Source organism: Takifugu rubripes, chromosome 18 (assembly GCF_901000725.2).
Source record: "Takifugu rubripes chromosome 18, fTakRub1.2, whole genome shotgun sequence".
Lineage (NCBI taxonomy): Eukaryota > Metazoa > Chordata > Actinopteri > Tetraodontiformes > Tetraodontidae > Takifugu > Takifugu rubripes.
Window position 1 is genome coordinate 3,078,567 of NC_042302.1, and position 17,500 is coordinate 3,096,066.

A 17,500-nucleotide genomic window follows, 5' to 3' on the forward strand; every position below is an offset into this window, starting at 1 on the left:
TAAATATATATATATATATATATATATATATATATATATATATATATATATATATATATATATATACAATTTTCACACTATGAACTGGAATTGCAGCCAAAAATCATCATGTTGGCAAATGTGTAACGCTAGCGCTAACGTTAGCATCTAACCAATGAAAACCTGCAGACATTAAACATCTCTCGGTAGAATTATTGTAGCGCGTTCTTCATCCATCATTTAGGAATTCTGATTTCTGTCTGGAAGTGTAAAAATAGCCTGACTTTAGCATTTCGGCGCGCTAACAGCCTTTCATTTCCTGTTTGTGTCTTCAGAGAACAAGCTAGCATCGGCAACCGTGTCCACGATGAGATGAACCGGCCTTAATGATCAAAGCGTGCGTCTATAAAGCCTGCGGCTGGCCTTCCGAGGCGGGTACGTCGCCTTTGCACACGCACACACACACACACACACACACACAATCATACTCCCCTAACGGCCAAAAAGCCTTTCAATCACGCCTACCTGCCATCTTTCTCTGTGGCATTTTAAATCAAACCGTCCGTTCACCTGCATTTGGAACCCAGCCGTGCCCCCCCCCCACGTATATATAACCACAATGTCAGCGCGCCGGCGGGGCGTTAATGCACTGCTGCTTAGTTTTAATTAAGTAGCCTATAGCCTGAGTGATCAGCCAGATCAAGGGCAGTCATTTGAATAAGAAGCTCGCCGGCGAGCGCGTTGGCAACTTTTCCCCTATTAATTCAGATCGTCTCTGCCTTTGGCGGCGCCACACCTGCCACAACGTCGCCAAAGTTTGGGTCCCAGCGGGGAGCCAGAGGCGTCGCGACAGTTCATTTGGTCTGCGAGGCCTCGATAAAGAGGCCGCTCGTAGGTGAAGGACAACAGGAGCCGATCTGGAGCAGTAATGAGGTATCGCTCTGCAGCACGCCGCCGCCGCCGCAGCCTTCCGCTGCGAGGCGGCTCCATCCGGCAGCTTTCTCCCCGTTCCCAATATGCAAACAACGCTTCCGCAGCCATCGCCGTAATTGCAGACGGCGCTGCGGGCAGCACGCCGTTCTGAAAAGCTGATGTTTCAAAAAGGATTGATAAAAGGAGGAGGAGATAGAAGAGCCGCCGCCGGGCGGAGGCGCACATCTGATGAAAGGTCGGCGCCTCGTTTCAGAGGGAAGCCGTGAAGTTCCAGATTGTTTAAAACGGGTCAAGTGTGCAGTTTCCCGCTTCCGTCTGAACTCCCGGATCCTCCTGCGACCTCCCGTCATCCATCTTTATATCAGTGACATGAATTAGCTCTTTAGAACCTTCATACTGACCCGCCGCGCAGCGTTTAGCTAAAGTTAGCCACGTTATTTTGTCGCCGAGTCCAATCTTTCAGCGTCGCGACGGCAGGTCAGCGGGAGTCAGGAGGGGACGAAGTTTACTGCTGACAGCTGGAACGCAGCGATTCGATGGCCCTAGCGTGGTTTTTTTCACACGAGCATGTTAGCTTGTCCGGGCAAAGGTTGCTAACAGGAGCCTGTAGGTGATGAACGACAGGAATGATAAGAACGTAAATTAGCATAAATCATGTTACAGCATCTGTAAAAGGCTCGGCCAAGTGAAACAATCATCCAGGAGACATCGGAGCCCCTGAGATCACAGATTACCCGATACATCGATTCCAAAAACCTCCTAAAAGCACCAACATTCATTGTGAAGCGTTTCTGCGGCGAGCTAAAGGCAGACGGCGGTGTTCTTTGGCCTCCGCTCATTAGCGGCTTCTCTTCCTTCAACAACAGATCCATTCCAACGTGTCGCTGGTGAAAACAGGCCGTGTTATTGTTGGAGCCGCCCGACCTCAAAGCGTCGCCTCCAACCAAAACAACAGGTGTCAGATGAAACGTGCTAGCGCAGGCGGCGCAGCGGGCGCTGTTGATCTTGCGGCGCGAGCGGACACCGTGGACCCGATTGAAGCGCCGCCTTCTGACCTCGGCGGCGAGCGGCTGAGACGCTTCCTCCTGAAGGTGACGGGTTCCTGATTGCGACTTGGACGGTCTCGATCTGAGCGCCGCACAATGATCATATACGTCAAACGGGCGTTAACAGATCTGGCAAACGTCCGGCGCCATGACGCTACGGCCATGTGGAAAACATTCCTTATCAACACGGAGCGGCAAACTGCTACCGTCTGTCTGCTCGCCGCCGATGCTTCACAGAACTCAGACCCAAATTCCCTCCATTGGTCTTATCGGAGATCAGCTCCAGGTGCCATTAAGTCCGAACGGGGTTCGGGAATATCGCGACCGAACGTATGAGCGAGCGCTGACGTCATGGCGGCGGTTCAGCTGGAAAATCTGAGCTATACCAGTCGGGGTTTTGCGCTACAGGGAAGCTAACAGAAGGTCGTTGGTCTGAATCCCCGTCAAGGCTCAAGTCGAGGAAAATCAGGAAACTCCCCACCAATCCAGGGAATTCCAGAAAGTGTTGCTACCTGACCTAGCGTAGCAGCGATACCAAAACGTTGTCTCCGATCTAAAGTACGTGGTGAACAAGGAAGGACCGTTACGGCGGTGTTACATCGGCACATTAAGGCATCAGTGCTAATGCTAAAACACGTCGTACTAAACCTAAAGTTAAAGATTTGAAGGAAAACAACTCCATCAACAACAACAAAAAGAAAGCCGCACATCCCCTCGCCGTCGGCTGCAAAAGTGGCGTTTAAGGAAAAAGGAGGAAAAGGAGGGAAGGAGCGGGAGCCTCGCAGTCATCCGCCGCTCCGGCGACGCAGATCCGGCCTGATTTGTGCTGCTAATACTTGATTGTATTATCTGAAGCGTGATAAAAATAAGTCAGTGTTTCAGCCGCGAGCGACAGAGTGTCAGTCAGAGGCGGCGGCAGATTGGCTGAAAGGCTTCTGGAGCCGACAAGCAGATACAGAGCAGATTAGCTTTATTAGCTGTTCACGCAGACTTAATTGTGAGATCAAAGTTAAGGGTTCCGTCGGTGCGACGCGCGGCGGATTTCATTAGGCTGAGAAACATCGGCGCAATAACGGCGCCACGGTGGGAGGAAGCGGAACAGGAGACGCAGCCGCCACCAAAGACCTGCTGGGACCAGCGGCGCTCAGCTACCGCTAGCGTTAGCCTCCAGCGATGTCTCATTTTAAAAACAAACAGTCCTGTTCCAGTTTCAGCTGGATCGGGATTATTTAAAATCCGATCTTGACCCAGACCCAGTTCTCAAACCTCAACTCAGAAGCTAAAGGTCAAAGGTCAAAGATCAGATTTCTCTTCATCTTCGTGGTGAGATCCGGCTCCTGATTTCAGATCGGTCCAAAACAGCTGATGGACGCCGGGAACCTTCCAGGCCCAGTTCAAAAGCCGTCCATCCGCACGCCTGTCTGAATCCATCCGCCGCCCATCAGGTGCTCCGGCAGGTGATTCCGTTGTTTACGTGCGCGACGCCGCCGCCGAACAAAAGCCAATCAAAGAGCGTCGGGGGGCAGAATAATGGCATCAGTCTGCGGTTCTGGAGGAGATGAAATGAAACACTTCCTGGCTTTAAAGTGGAAACGGCGAAGACTTCCTCCCTCATATGCAGGTAGAGGGGGCGCCATCGGGGGGGGGCAGAGACCTGGAGTCTAAACATGCTGCGCACACACACACACCGGAGCCCGTCACCCTCTCTGGGGGCGGTAACACACACCACGGCGGTGCGGCGGATGGTGGGGGGGGGCGGGGCTCATTCCACCACCGGTCACCGGGTTAAGTGCTGGAGTCTCACACACACACGAACACTGGAGCCATTGAGCCCAACGTACAGAGGAGACGCCATTAACACACACACTCACACACACACGAGGGTGGCCACACACACCGCAGGAGCGCCGACCTCACTCTGACGTCCTTCTGAGCTTTGTTCCTCGGCGAGCAGATCAAAGCAGAAGTTTTTGCCCCAGAAATCAACCTTCGATCCGCCGAACGAGCCGGGAAAAAAAACGAAAAATGGCGGGAAAAAAATAGGAACGACTGCGAAGATTTTCACGTGACGCAACGGTTCGGGGTCCGATCTGTCCGGATCGGGCCAGAACTGGATAGATCTGGTCTTCCACTGAGATCAAAGCAGAAGGTGTGAAGGCCTGGACCGAACCACGCGCGCCGGGCGGGGGGGGGGGGGGGGAGTGAGAGCAGATCGCAGAGGTGTTTCACGCCGGTGCCGAGTTGTTGCCACAGACGGCTGAAGCCGGTGGTTCTGGAGCTTGGCTGGGCTGCAGAGCGCCCGTCTTTTGTGTCTTTGTGTCTGGGGTAAACCCCCCCCCACCCCCCTGCTGCCGGGCTTTTGTCTCCCCCTGATCGGCTCTAATGCTGCAGCACTAATTGTTTAACACAGAAACACGTCTTTTCTCCCTTTAATGTTTTTGTTTTTATTGTCGTCGATGCATTTATTACAAAACCTTTGTGGATTTGCAGCACGCGCCGCTCCCCCCCCCCCCCCCCCCACCCCCCCGCGCCTTCATCCCCTCTCGCTCTGAAGCACCCTGAGAAAGAGAGGGAGGGCGGATAAAAGAGGGGAAAACGTGAACATCAGCAGAAAAACGGATGTCTGGCAAGTTGCATCATTTTCAGAAACAAACAGTGTGAAACCGTGTTAGCCAGCCTATTAGCATACGCACATAGAGCGCGCGTTCGCGCCCGTCTCCGGAAATAAAAGGAAAACACAAAAAGAGGCAAACGTTACTCTCCACTACCCGTGACGGTGGTTTCTCAAAGAGATAGCGCTCTGGGTAAACATGTGATCGCCACAGATCCAATCAGCTCAAACAAAGGGGATAAGCGGCGGCGGCGGCAGCGGCGGGTGATTTTTTGGTGTGTGTGTGTTGTAATATAGGTGTGTGTTTGCGCCGTTTGTCGTAAAAAGTGCAGAAGAAAAGAGAGAAAGGGGGAGCCAGGCACGACTGTTATCATTTGCATCATAATGGTAAACTGATATGAATAGCAATAGCCCTGCGTCGATGCTAAGCGCTTAGCGTGCTTGGAAATTGCTTACCCTTAAGAAATGTGTCGCCACATTCCGCGCTCGCACATTGTTTCCTGGTTTCATCACACTTTTGTCCGCGCGGCACAAAAAAAGTATGGCAGAGGTATCGTAGGAGTGATTTAGGAGGCCGCTGCCGCCGCCGCTGCCGCCGCCTCCTGGAGCAGGTGATGCTAACGCTCTACAAGAAAAGGAGGATGTGGGTTGAAGAACTTTTTGTTTTGATGGAGTTTAGTGGAACTTTCAGCAGAGGAGATGAAGGCTAACCCATGCTAACAGGCGCAGCGCGTAAAGCTAGAGGAAGCTAGCAAGAACACTGGATGTGCGTTCATCACACAACAAAACATGGATGTGCTGACATCACTCACGGCTCACCTGCGTCCCCGTGGCCTTGCGAACATGTGTTGTTGTTGTTGTTGTTGCTGTTGTTACATAATGCTACACCGATATTTACACCGAAATAAATAAGGACAGATGATGCATCTTTGCTTCCGTCGGCTGTTCAAATAGCAGATAGAAGCAGACCTACAGCTAATATCTGAGAGGGTAATTTAACATCTGCGTTTATTTTATTAGCGTGCTAAAATGAAGCTAATTTAGCGATCGTTTCTGATAGCAGGGAGGGAAAATCAACACACTGATTGTTGGATTATTCATTCATTATGAAAGTCATTCATTCTTGTTTATTCTTATCAAAGATGGGCGTAAAGGTTATTTTTTAATGACTGTACAGTCCTAATTCTTTGATTTTAGCTCGTCGTTATCGGCCATTTTATTGTTTTTTTTCTCTGGGTTCGAAACAAAACAGAACAATTTATTAATCCAGATAAGAGATGAACAGATTACGAAATGAATAATTACAGAGAAACAGTGGGGAGGGGCGGGGGGAAATGGGCCAGATTAACACGTTTGGACACATTTTTAACTGACAAGAAAGTGAGAGGATTAATTAGCTTAATCCAGCCTCGATGCTAACTCACGGAACTGAAGGACAAATCGTTGGAAACTTGGTAACTTTTAAAGACTCGCTGACAGAAATATTATTTGACATCATTTAAAAACATTGGAGGGCACAACCCCCCCACCCCCCGACCCCAAACAGCCCCCCACCCCCTGCCTCCACCCTCCTTCATCTCCCCAGGAGGCTACAGAGGCCCTGTATGTCCCTGATAAGACCTTCTCAGAGGGACAAAAGAGGAGGCGGGGTGATGGTTGCGGGTTAGGGTAGGAGGTGGTTGTGATGGGGGCGGGGGGATTCAGGGTCACCTCAATGGCACACTCCTGATACCACTATCAGCTTATGCTAATCACCAGCTAAGTGTTTCAGGATGAGCGGGAGTGGCGGCGTGCTATCCTAAAACACGCAGCTCCCACTTAACCTGCGGCGTATCGCGATGAGCCCGGGCTCGTTCCAAAGCCGGCGCTCTTTATTTAACGAGCGGCGGCGACACAGACGCTCCAAATTGATTAATCTCGTCACAAATTGATGTTAAGCGCCATCTCAGATACGGCACCACCCCTTTTTTTTAGGCCAACCTGGCTTTTTGAGGGTATTGTTCAGCCAATAATGGCGAGGACGGCGCTCTGGCGGCGGTGAATACAGAGCAGCCGTGTAATGTGATGTAAGGCGCCATTGTTACCTGGGCTTACTGTACACGACAGGTGAGAGATAAAAGAGCGCACGGGGCCAAGCGCCCCTCAACCTACACTTCAAGATGAAAACGCGCCGCTGATAAACGCGGCGGCAGATTTAGATAAAAGGCAACGGAGGGACGGCGACGTGTGAGCCCAGCGTTCCGCTGCTGCCCAAAGTTTAACGTTACGGAAGCTGGCTTCATTTCACCGAACCTGATGGGGTTTTTTTTAGAGGGAAACTTTATTGAAACTCGGTTGGTTGCTAGCTCGAAGCTAACGGGATGTCGCGTCCTCTACTATAGCCACTCTAAAGTTGATGCTAACAGGATGTCGCGTCCTCTACTATAGCCACTCTAAGGTTGATGCTAACAGGATGTCGCGTCCTCTACTATAGCCACTCTAAGGATGATGCTAACAGGATGTCGCGTCCTCTACTATAGCCACTCTAAAGTTGATGCTAACAGGATGTCGCGTCCTCTACTATAGCCACTCTAAAGTTGATGCTAACAGGATGTCGCGTCCTCTACTATAGCCACTCTAAGGTTGATGCTAACAGGATGTCGCATCCTCTACTTTAGCCACTCTAAAGTCGGGTCTATCTGTGAGCGTGCAGGTGAACGTGACCTCTGACCTCCCCAGAGGAAATGAGGTCCCTGCGTGGACCTGAAGCCGGGGCGGCGCAGCGTCCCCTCCCCCGCCCAGTGTCTTCTCCTCCGTCTCCAGGTCCTCTCCTGGTTAGACGGAGGAGCGGCGGGGAACCCGGGGACAGGAGGTGAGGTCCGCAGATAGAGGACCCCATTGTGGTCCGGCGGGAGACGCTTTGTGGCCGGATTTGTCCAGTTTTATGTAAAAGCAATACTCTTTTCACCTGAACTAATACCGGCGGCGGCGTAAGCCCCTTACTGCCGCGTGCTGCATTTTCCCCTAATCTCTCTGGATTCAGCAGCGTTCCCACATACCTCAGGGCTGATAAAGCCTCCGCTCCCCACCTCCCCACCTCCCCTCTCTCTCCACTCGCCCGGCCTCGGCTGCAGTCTCTCGCCCGTCTGCGCCCTCCCTGCCCCCCCCCCCCCCGCCTCCTCTCCCCTCCCAGGACACCGATGGAGCAGCCTAGCAAAAAATTAAAGTGATGAAGAGATTTGGGGGGACGAGGAGAAAATGGCTTTGTGAGTTCCATCTCGGAGAGGAGATGAGAAACGACGGAGGGATGAGCGGAACAAGGGAGTGAAAGAGGCCGAGGGAGTTCTTAAGGAAACTCCATCAGCTGTTGGAGGGACGGCTAAACGTTAGCGCTTAGCTGGAGGCCGCCGATACGAGCCAGATGAGAAGGGTCCCAGGAAGAGGACGCCCGGTTTAGCTCAATGTTGGAATAAAAGCTTCACCGTTGTCTTCTTGGTAGTGCTGGAGAGGTTTAGTGGAAGTCAACCATTGCTACGCTAATTGTGTGTTGACGTTGTTACCGCGGTCAGTTGGTGAAGCCAGGCCAATATGGGCGGAGCCTCCTGCGGACAGACGGATGGCTAATGACAACTGTCCTCTGGAAAAGGGGCAAAGTGGTTAAAATCTGGGTATATCAGAGGACTTCCTGTCCTCTGGGACTCTCCTCCACTTCATCTCCTGACTCCTAAACCTGTTTTTCTTCAGGCTTTTTCTATCTGCTCTTCATCTACCTGCAGATTTATGGTCTTCAGCCTCCTCAGAGCTGAAAAGATTCCAAAGCCCCGTGTTTCCCTTCACCTCGTCCTTGCTTTGGTCCCTTTTCTTCCTCCTCGCTCCTCCTTTTTTTTTTTAATCTCGTCCTTGTGCTCGTCCTCTCCCCTCATCCTCTTCGTCCGTGAATCCTCTGAAGCCTTTTTTTTTTCTTCACCCGTCTCTTCTCTGTTCAGGGAGGAGAGCTGGAGGACGGAGACGTGTTTACGTTTAAAATAAATAAGATCGGAGCCCAACTGGTTCCTCCAAAAGTCCCCAAATGTTTGGGTCTGGGAGGCTAAACGTCATTAGCCTTCAAAAAACGTGTTAGCGCCGCCTGCTAAGAGGCAGGTGATGATATTCTTCATTAAAGCGGGTAAAGGAGGAACCAGGGTCTCATTGGCGGGCCGCTGTGACGGTGGGTGGGCGGCGGGCGGCGGGCGGGAAGCTCGCTAGTATCAACGCTCGCCATCGGGAAATTTCTGCTAGCAGATAAAATAGAGAGGAACAACACCTCGGACAAGATACGCTAATCTCCGACACTTATCAAACATTCCCCTCGTAATATCCCCTCCTCTGGTCCCCCCCCCACACAAACACACACACACTCACACACACACTCCTTTCCCGCCACGCCATTGTGAGCGCCGGGCCGCCCCGCCAATGTGCTGAGGTGTGATACTGGGCGAGGGCGATTGAGCTCTCGGCTATAATCTCCTCCCAACGACAAGTCCGACTTAAACCCACCCACCGCTTCCCCTCGCGCACCTCCGCTAGCGCGCACGCATCGCCGCGGCGACACTCGCCGGACACCCGGGCTGACACGCACCATTATAAATAGTCTAATCTATATGGTAATAGTGTTGTATTCTACACGCGGAGAATGGCGGGAAGATAACATTGTGACTCGCGGGTTTGTTCTGGCTTCCATGGTAATTGTTATCAAAGGTTATTGGGGATGACATCGGCGGTTCCTTGTGATTGGCCGGGCGCCGTTATTTACGATATGAATTATGATAACCGTGATGTCTCTGCTCCCCGCCCGCGCCGGCCGCCAGATACAATAAATTGCTATCGTTAATCACGGCGCTTTGTTCTGCCATGATTACCGTCGGCCGCGCCGAGAGTTTATTTAAGAGAGAATATGGATTTGTCATCCTTCCGCCGGCAAAATGAAACTGACAATATTTTATGTCCTGACATTTAATTTGTAAAAGCGGAGGCGGCCGCATTTGCATTTTATGACACCGTCTTCCTCGCCGATCCTCCTCCTCCTCCTCCTCCTCTGCTTCCCACTGGAGGTGACATTTGTGGATCGGGTCAGGGCCGGAACCAGATTTTATTTCTGCACCGACCAAGCTGGGCAGTAAACCGCTCGGCCTCTTTTTCTGATCGACAACAATCAATAATCTGTTAATCGATTGCTACAGCTACGTCACGTTGACTCACCGTCGGTAAATTACAGTGAAAGCTGTAGCAAATGTTCCAGCAAATGTTCTTTAACTTAGGAAACGTTAGCATACGCTCACTGCTAGACGTTAGCTAAACCAGCCTTGACAACATCTTTAGATATAAAATAATTTTACATAAACGATTCCTTTACAATTTTAGATGAAAGTTGTGATTTAGCTGTGAGGCTGTCGCTAAATGATACGAGCTAATGTGGATCATCCTGGGGTATTATTATTTTAAAAGGGTAGCGGATTTGGGAGAAAACAGACAAAACTCTCTGTTGTGATTTTAACATTGAATAAAATTACAGACGGAATTTTCAGAGGGTCATTGAACGCAACATTCACACCAGCACTGACTGTTCTGTAAAATATTAAGTACAACGCCGACCCAAATTCTTAATAAACGGATAGTCTGCTGGTTATCACTCTGCTGCCATATTACACACACACACACACACACACACACACACACACTGGGAGATAACCATAGTTAGCTGGAGCTATTTCCTTTTCCTGTTTGTGTGGTGCCAGGCGAGCCACCCTGCTGCCACCGAGGAATGTTGATAATGCTGGCCCTGGGCTGCAACACACACACGCACACACACACCTATGTTATTCCACCAACGGCCAGAATCATCATAATTCATGTAAACACGACAAGGAAGAAGCTTGAAAAAGAGCAAAAATAAAAGCCCCCAAACTGTGAATGACTTGGCTCCGCCACTACCTTTGTGGACTCCGCCGCCCCCCCACGCCCACCCCCACGCCCACCCCCACCCCCACCTCCCTCTCACTTTCCTGACCTTCCAGTCCAGGATGGATGGAAAGACACGGCGAGCCCAGTGGAACCTCGGGCTGAGTTACGCAGGAGTGAGCTTTGAATAATTGTCCTGCAATATGAGTGTCTCTGATTAATTGCCTGAGATAAGGTCTGCTTTCCTCCCCACTCCTCCCATCTGTGCCCCCCCCCCCCCCAACTCTGGCTCCCAGGCCTGCCTGAGCTCCCATAATCAGCTCCGGACTACTGAGAGCGAGAGAAACTATTTAACTGACCCTGTCATCTCGGAGCACCATGATGGCTGTCCTAATTACTCAACAATAACAAAGGCCCTCATTTAGCTCTGACGGCTGCCTGCAATCAGCAGTTCTATGAATAACTTAACAAATAGGAGTGTGTGTGTGTGTGTGTGTGGGGGGGGGGGGGGGGGGGTATTTACAGGCACGTCTATTCAAGGCCAAAAGACAATAGGTGCCACCTCCACCTAACTCTGGATTCAGGTGTAAAGTCTTGCGCGCATATTGCGGTTGGGCTAATTGCGCGGAATTATTAGCATCGGGAAACCGGGAAATCTTTCTGCGTGGCAAAGAGTGTTAAAGCAGAACGCCGAGAAAGTCGACGGCCTGAACCAGGCCGAGACACGACACACGGGGAAAGGTAGTTGACCCCAACGAGCCATGTCATCGACGCACGAGCACGCTGACGGAGGAGCGGGTGAAGTTGACAGGTAGCACGCCGGGCTAGCTCGGCTATTGTCACACCCGAGCGCTACAATACCCCCAAACACGGTGGGGAACCGAGTCTCTGTGACGTTTCAGAGGAAATTCAGGAGGTTTGTGGGAGAGGAGGAAGAGGACGTGGATGGGGGGGGGGGGGGGGGGCGCTGGCAGATGACGGCTGCGCTCTTGACACTGGGCTAATGGTAAATCCGCAGCTTTATACTGTAATTTACTGCTCAGCCTTCGGGCCAAACTGCCTTTGAAGTGCTCGGAAATGTCAAATCAATTATTACTTAAATGAAAAAAAAGAATTCAATTTGCTCGTTTCATGATAATCGGAAGCATTTCGTGATGTGAGGGAAAAAGAAAAAAAAAGAAAAGCAATTTACGGTGATTTGAGCCCCGGCTCCATTTTCCCCCCACGATGCTCCTTTATCCCCGCTCAGATATGCTGATTTGGACATAAAGTTGTTGATGATTGCGTCTTTCCTACATCTTTTTCTCGCCGCCGCCGTCCCGATCGCAGAGTCGGGAAAATCAATTTGGCGGAATAATACTCTTCATCAATCGGAGCGCGGCGATAATGATGTTCTACACCTGCGCGGGGGGGTGTGTCGGTGTGTGCGTGTCGGGAACAATGCGCCTCCTTCATGATTCATTACGTGCTAATGTCAGTGCGTGAATAAAGACGGAGCAGGGCCCGCTGAATCGCACACGGCTCATGCTAATGGATCTGTAAAATAGGCCCGGGCCGCTAGCGCGCCGCCGTCCTCGCCGTGCCGCTCTTTGTTCGTAGGCAGGTGAAGCCGGCGAGCCGTGACGCCTGCGACTCGAGACCCGTGTTTGCTCCCAACGTCCACGTCGATCGGGCGGCCAAAGCGACGCCTGTCCAAAATTAGCAAATATTTACGTAGCTGCACAGAAACTGTGGAAACGGACGATTCTAACAAATTACATCACATCGTCGACAAACGTCTGAGGGTTTGGTCCTAAACGGGTCCGGAGGAGCTTCTGGGCAGAAGTGGGTCGTCCCGGTGACCTCTGACCTGAGTCAGCTGTTGCCCGGATGGACAGAAGAAGAAAGAGAAGGAGAAAGAGCACCCACATCTCCCTCTGTTCCCTCCCTTTGTGCAGCGTGTGGAATAACATACCTCCCCCCCCCCGCCCAGCGTGCTGGGAGGAGATCAGGGCCGCGATAGCGTTGGCGATTACAAAACCACAGCGCCGCCCCCCCCCCCCACCAAAACAACGTCTTTTCCAGCTACTGTTTTTTCAGCGCCTGGCGCCACCCGGAGTCCCATAAACAGTAAACACGGAGCAGCTGGGGTCGGATCACGCGCCGCTACGCAGCTACGCCGCCGCGGCCCATTCAGAGGCGCCGATGATTGACAGCTGAAAGTCGCCGCACTTCCTGTGAACTTGCCATCGACCTGCAGCTCAGCTGTTCCCCCCCCCCCCCAACAGTGGGAGTGCTACCTTTTGTAGGATCGAGTGTTAAGAAAGCGTCCTTTGCAGCCCGTATCTTTACATCGGCCCCCGGCCCCCGCCTGCGTTGGAGGGGTTCTGTTAAACGGCGGACTCACAGCAAATTGACTATTACTTCAAAGTGGGCCGTGATTACGGCCCCGAGTGATTAAGGGGGCTGTTAAGAGGGAGCCACTTGAGCATTGCCAGTGAACCCGTGAAGGAATGCCGGCTCGGTGCCGGGCAGCGAGGGGGGGGGGCAGAGACACACAAGCCCTATGAAGGCTACAGCAACGCCAGGTTTTTCCCCGGATTCTGGTTCGGCCCTGAAAACTTGACGCAAACGGCCCAGTCATGACAACCGGACATGGCCTGACGTACGGGTGGAGTGGGGGGGGGGGCGCTCTGGACACTCCATTACGTTCCAATTGTTAGCAGATTTGTCCAGAACACAACTGTTCTAGCGGGCCCGTTTTCCTTCATCTCACATCAAACGGACGACAGAAAGGAGTTGGGGGGGGGGCAATGCTCCGTTTTAATGGGAATAATAAGCTTCTATCTCAGGCAATTAAGTCTGCCTCTGATACTTATCTGAGCACGGAGGTCCACTGTGCCATCTAAAGAAAATGTTTGCGTTTAGAAAACCCGTCACGTAAACAAGATAAGAGCGGGAAGGGGTGGGGGGGGGCATGGATGCGTGCCGCCTCTCGCATCCAACCTTGGATAATTGGGTTTCCTGGACCGAATCCTCCTGGACCGAATCTGTTGGAACTGGAACATTTCTAGCAGGAAGGTATTTGAAGCTAGCCCTGCTATCCTATCCTGGAGTATTAGCCGCTACGAGCTAACAGGCTAGCCAGGATTGTGATGTTAATAACAGAGAACGGCAGATAAATGATCCACCTTGAATAGCCTTTGTTTTTCAGACCGTGGCCATGACGGAGCGTTTTTGCTGACTGGGCCTTCCTGGCGCTAATCGTTCCCGCTATCGCTCAGACATCTTGTCGTCATACCTGACGCTTCTTCTGCGTGACGCCATCGCCGCTTCCCATCTGCGGCTTTGTCTGCACCCTTGTCGTGAACCGCCGCTCACCTCCGTGGTCGCGGGTTGTGTGTTTCGTCCTGAAAAACTGCATTTCTCGCATCAGCGGATAAAAAACGAAGCTATTCAATCTCTAGATCTGCCGGGTGACGTCGTGCGTTCAGCAGGTCGGACCACGGAGGCCCGTCTGACGTGCCCGGGTCAGGGCCCCGCCCACAGCGGGTGAGAGGTCAGCAGGTCGGCTCAGTTACCCAAAGTGTGGCGGTTTATTTGTGTAATTTAGCGTTAAGCTGCGGCGTCGGCTTGAGATGGAGGCTGAGGCTGGATTAGAGAGAAGTGAAGGAGAGACGGAGCAGCGCTGCTTCAAATTAGGCTGGAAAAATAATCCTGCGTCACCTTTAAACTGTCAGGAGTCAAATCAGCACCAGAAAACCAGGAAAACGGCGTCCGGAGAGGCCAGACGGATGTCTGACCCTCTTTTAGTTCTGAGTGTCTGATCAGTGTTTGTTTCTCTGATACATCCTGTCTTTATTTTAGCTTTTATATTTGCATGTTTTTATCATCAGGAATGAAATAGCTTCATCCAGTTTTAACTTATTTCCTGTCTAATTTCAATTATTCTTCATGAAAACATGAATCAGCTGCACAGAAGAACGTTTGATTGGTAATAATCTACAATTGGACTGTGGTTCAATACCGCAAATGTTTATTTACACTATTTAGCCGCTGATTTATTTATGGAATTTGACTAATATTAGAAAAAAGCTTTCTTCAACATCTCCTGTTGTTAAAGGGTGTGTTAGCAAAGAGGGTTTTGTTTTTTTGGTAAAAACTAGATCTACCATGTTAGCGCTGCCTGACAAAGAAGCAAATGCATTGTATAAAAATACTACAAAAACAACTAAAAATGGAGAAAAAAACAATTAAAAACAGTTCCATTAACATAGCCTAACCTAGCTAGTTTTTTTTAAATTGGTGGCACCAATTAAGAGCGCCAAACTGCAATCAAATCAGGAAAAATGTGGATATTTCTGTCCTTTTTTCTTCTAAAGGTTGACCAAAACTAAAACTGTTAATATTACTTTGCAGGACTAATGAAGGAAATTTGTTGGGTTGCGTTTCGGTGAAGTGACGCGGACACAGCTAGCTTCACCGCGGTTCATTTCTCAAACCGTCAGCACAAAAGCTGCTGGTGGGCCGATCCCTAACCCCCCAAACCTGCAGGCAACAATACGCTTAATTTGCTGTGCGAGTACCTGTACCTGCAGAGGTGTGTGCGTGTGTGTGTGTGTATCTGTGTGTCTGTGCGTGTGTGTGTGTGTGAGGACAGAGCCCAAACAGTGCGGCGCCAGCAGTCTGCCCTTCCCCTGAGAACGTAACGCCTGAGCGCCATCGGAAAGAAAGACCGAAGTTGAGGTGAGGGAAAGGGGGAGTTGCCTCGTATCCATGTCACGGGAGGAAGCGGCTAACGGCTCTGAGGTGGCACCGCAAGTATAGTAAAGGTCCAGAGAATAAAACACTTGGAATTCACTTTAATTGCACCACCATGCCGACGTTCCCCAAAACATAGCGGAAGGATGATTCAACTTTCATTCAAGACATAACCAAAGCTAGCAGCTGAAGTCAGGACGGGGCAGCACATGTTAGCTGTAGCATTAGCAGAGTGTGTAGCTGTACACTTCCGCACAACCCTGGACCTGCTCACGGGTTTTTCCTGCCCGTTGCCTGAAACACTCAAGACTCCTTGTGCTAGCCTAAAGGTAGAATCTTGTGATTTTATCAGGATAAAGCTAACTCTAACTCTAACGCCCGGCGACTTACTCTGACTTTTCTTTTTTTTGGGGGGGGGCGAATCTCACACAAATAAAATCCCACCAAACAAGGACTTCCTGTCATTTCCTTCCTCTTAAAGGAACACAAATGTTTGATCCCTCACAAGAGGAACCTTCAACACTTGGAAATAAATTCCTTCTGTATCTCCAGATCCCCCCCCCCCCCCCAACAGAGCCAAACGATAATCCTGCTGTGCGAAGGCGACGCTGAAGTGCTGTCGGAATTCTCCTTTTAATCTGTCGAGGAGGGAAATGGATGTGTGAGAGTATATGAAAATAGGGTGAACTCCAGTCCCCCCAACCCCCACCGCCAATCTTATTCTGCTGCGCTCAGCACAACGCGGATGCCAAAATACCCCCCCCCACACACACACACACACACACACACACACACACACACCCTTAAATTTTGACATTGGACATGTAAAAAACAAAAGTAAGCGAGAAAATTTGTGAGCAAAACTCAACAGTTTAGAGGTATTTCTACACGTAGTGACGCGGGTCCCCCTCCATGGATGCTAGCATGTGCTGCTTACGTTTCCATGGTGGCCCAGAAGGGACATAATTCTGGATTTCCTGACAGATAGAATCTGTCTGTGATCTACACTGGGAGCTGCAGTGATCGTTTCTAAATATAGCCATGACATCAAAGCACTCCCAGCTCTTTGTTGTTGGTTACAAAGCAAAAAAAAAATCATTCTAAAAGGAAATTTGCCATCAGAAAACTCAACTGCCGGAAGCCGGAAGCCCCCACCCACCCCCCTACACACACACACACACACACACACACACAGGGGTTAAAGTTGTTGGAACAGGAGAATTCACCAAGGCCTGTCAGTCAAACTTTAAGGGTCCGAATGGTGGCGCCGACTGCCCTGACAGTGTTCCAGCCACGCCCTCTCTAGGTTATTATGGTCTATAAATAAGATGGTTACCACGGCAGACGCTGTTCACCCTCACATAATGAGACACATAATGTCCTCATTTACATCCTGTTTCCTCCCGACAGTCGGACACCACCCGTCCCGCCGCCATCCCATCATCATCGTCCAATCGTCTTCTTAGCTAGGTGGGAAAGGATCTCCCAAAGTGGACAGAAACACAGAAAAGCCTCATGGGATGGATGATTGACAGGAAAAGGGGGCGGCGCCTACTTCCTGCGGCAAAAGTGTAAATAATCGATCAGTGATGGAGAGCACACATGGGTGGGCGTGTCCCCTACAGCGCTAATGCTAGGCTAGGCTAGCAAAAAGACTCTACTGGCGGCCCCTCATCAAAGAACATCTCTGTGGTGGTTTATTTTACGGTTTCTCGGGATCTTCTGGATTTCCACGGTTTTCCGCGACAGGAAGTAGATCCACTTGTCTGAATGACTCCATACTGCCCCCATCAGGTGTTCCACGTGAGTCACACAGGTGTGTATCGCACCGCGATCTCGGGATGAATATCGGCGGCAGCGACCCAGCGCTAACCCTGAGCCACTGCGGCGCAGACGTTGGCGCTTAGAGACACAACAAGACTACGTGGAGCATCACAGGCAGCGAGAAGCGAGGAAGAGGACGCAGTAATCTGCAGAGGCGATCGCAGGCGCTTCATTCCTCACATGGCTGACACGTCCCGGCTATTGTCGGCCTCGCCAGGCGCCAGAACCAACAACAACCTGAGATCCAGATTCCCACTTCCTGATTATCTGTTGCTTTATGCTTCCTCCTACAAACTCTCTTTAGCAGCTTACGCTACGTGGTGGGAGTCGAGTATTCTGTGTGCGTGCATGTATGTGCGTGCACGCGCGCGCGTGTGTGTGTGTGTGTGTGTGTGTGTGTGTGTGTGTATGAAAACAGCAGATAAGACAGCAGGATGATGAAATGTGAAGC

At 51.0% G+C, this 17,500-nt stretch overlaps 1 long non-coding RNA gene across 4 annotated transcripts in view; it reads right to left on the minus strand.

The window, feature by feature from the left end:
* Positions 1 to 17,500, minus strand: part of LOC115246684 (uncharacterized) — a 30,694-nt gene that overhangs the window by 3,302 nt on the left and 9,892 nt on the right. The window contains exon 1 of one of the 4 annotated variants that reach the window (XR_003885780.1): positions 13,766 to 14,094. The exons of 2 other annotated variants lie outside the window; for them this stretch is intronic. This is a non-coding gene — a long non-coding RNA (uncharacterized lncRNA). Of the gene's footprint in view, positions 1 to 5,025; positions 5,335 to 13,765; positions 14,095 to 17,500 lie in introns of those variants that run through there. One more of the 4 variants, XR_003885778.1, reaches the window with a different exon arrangement.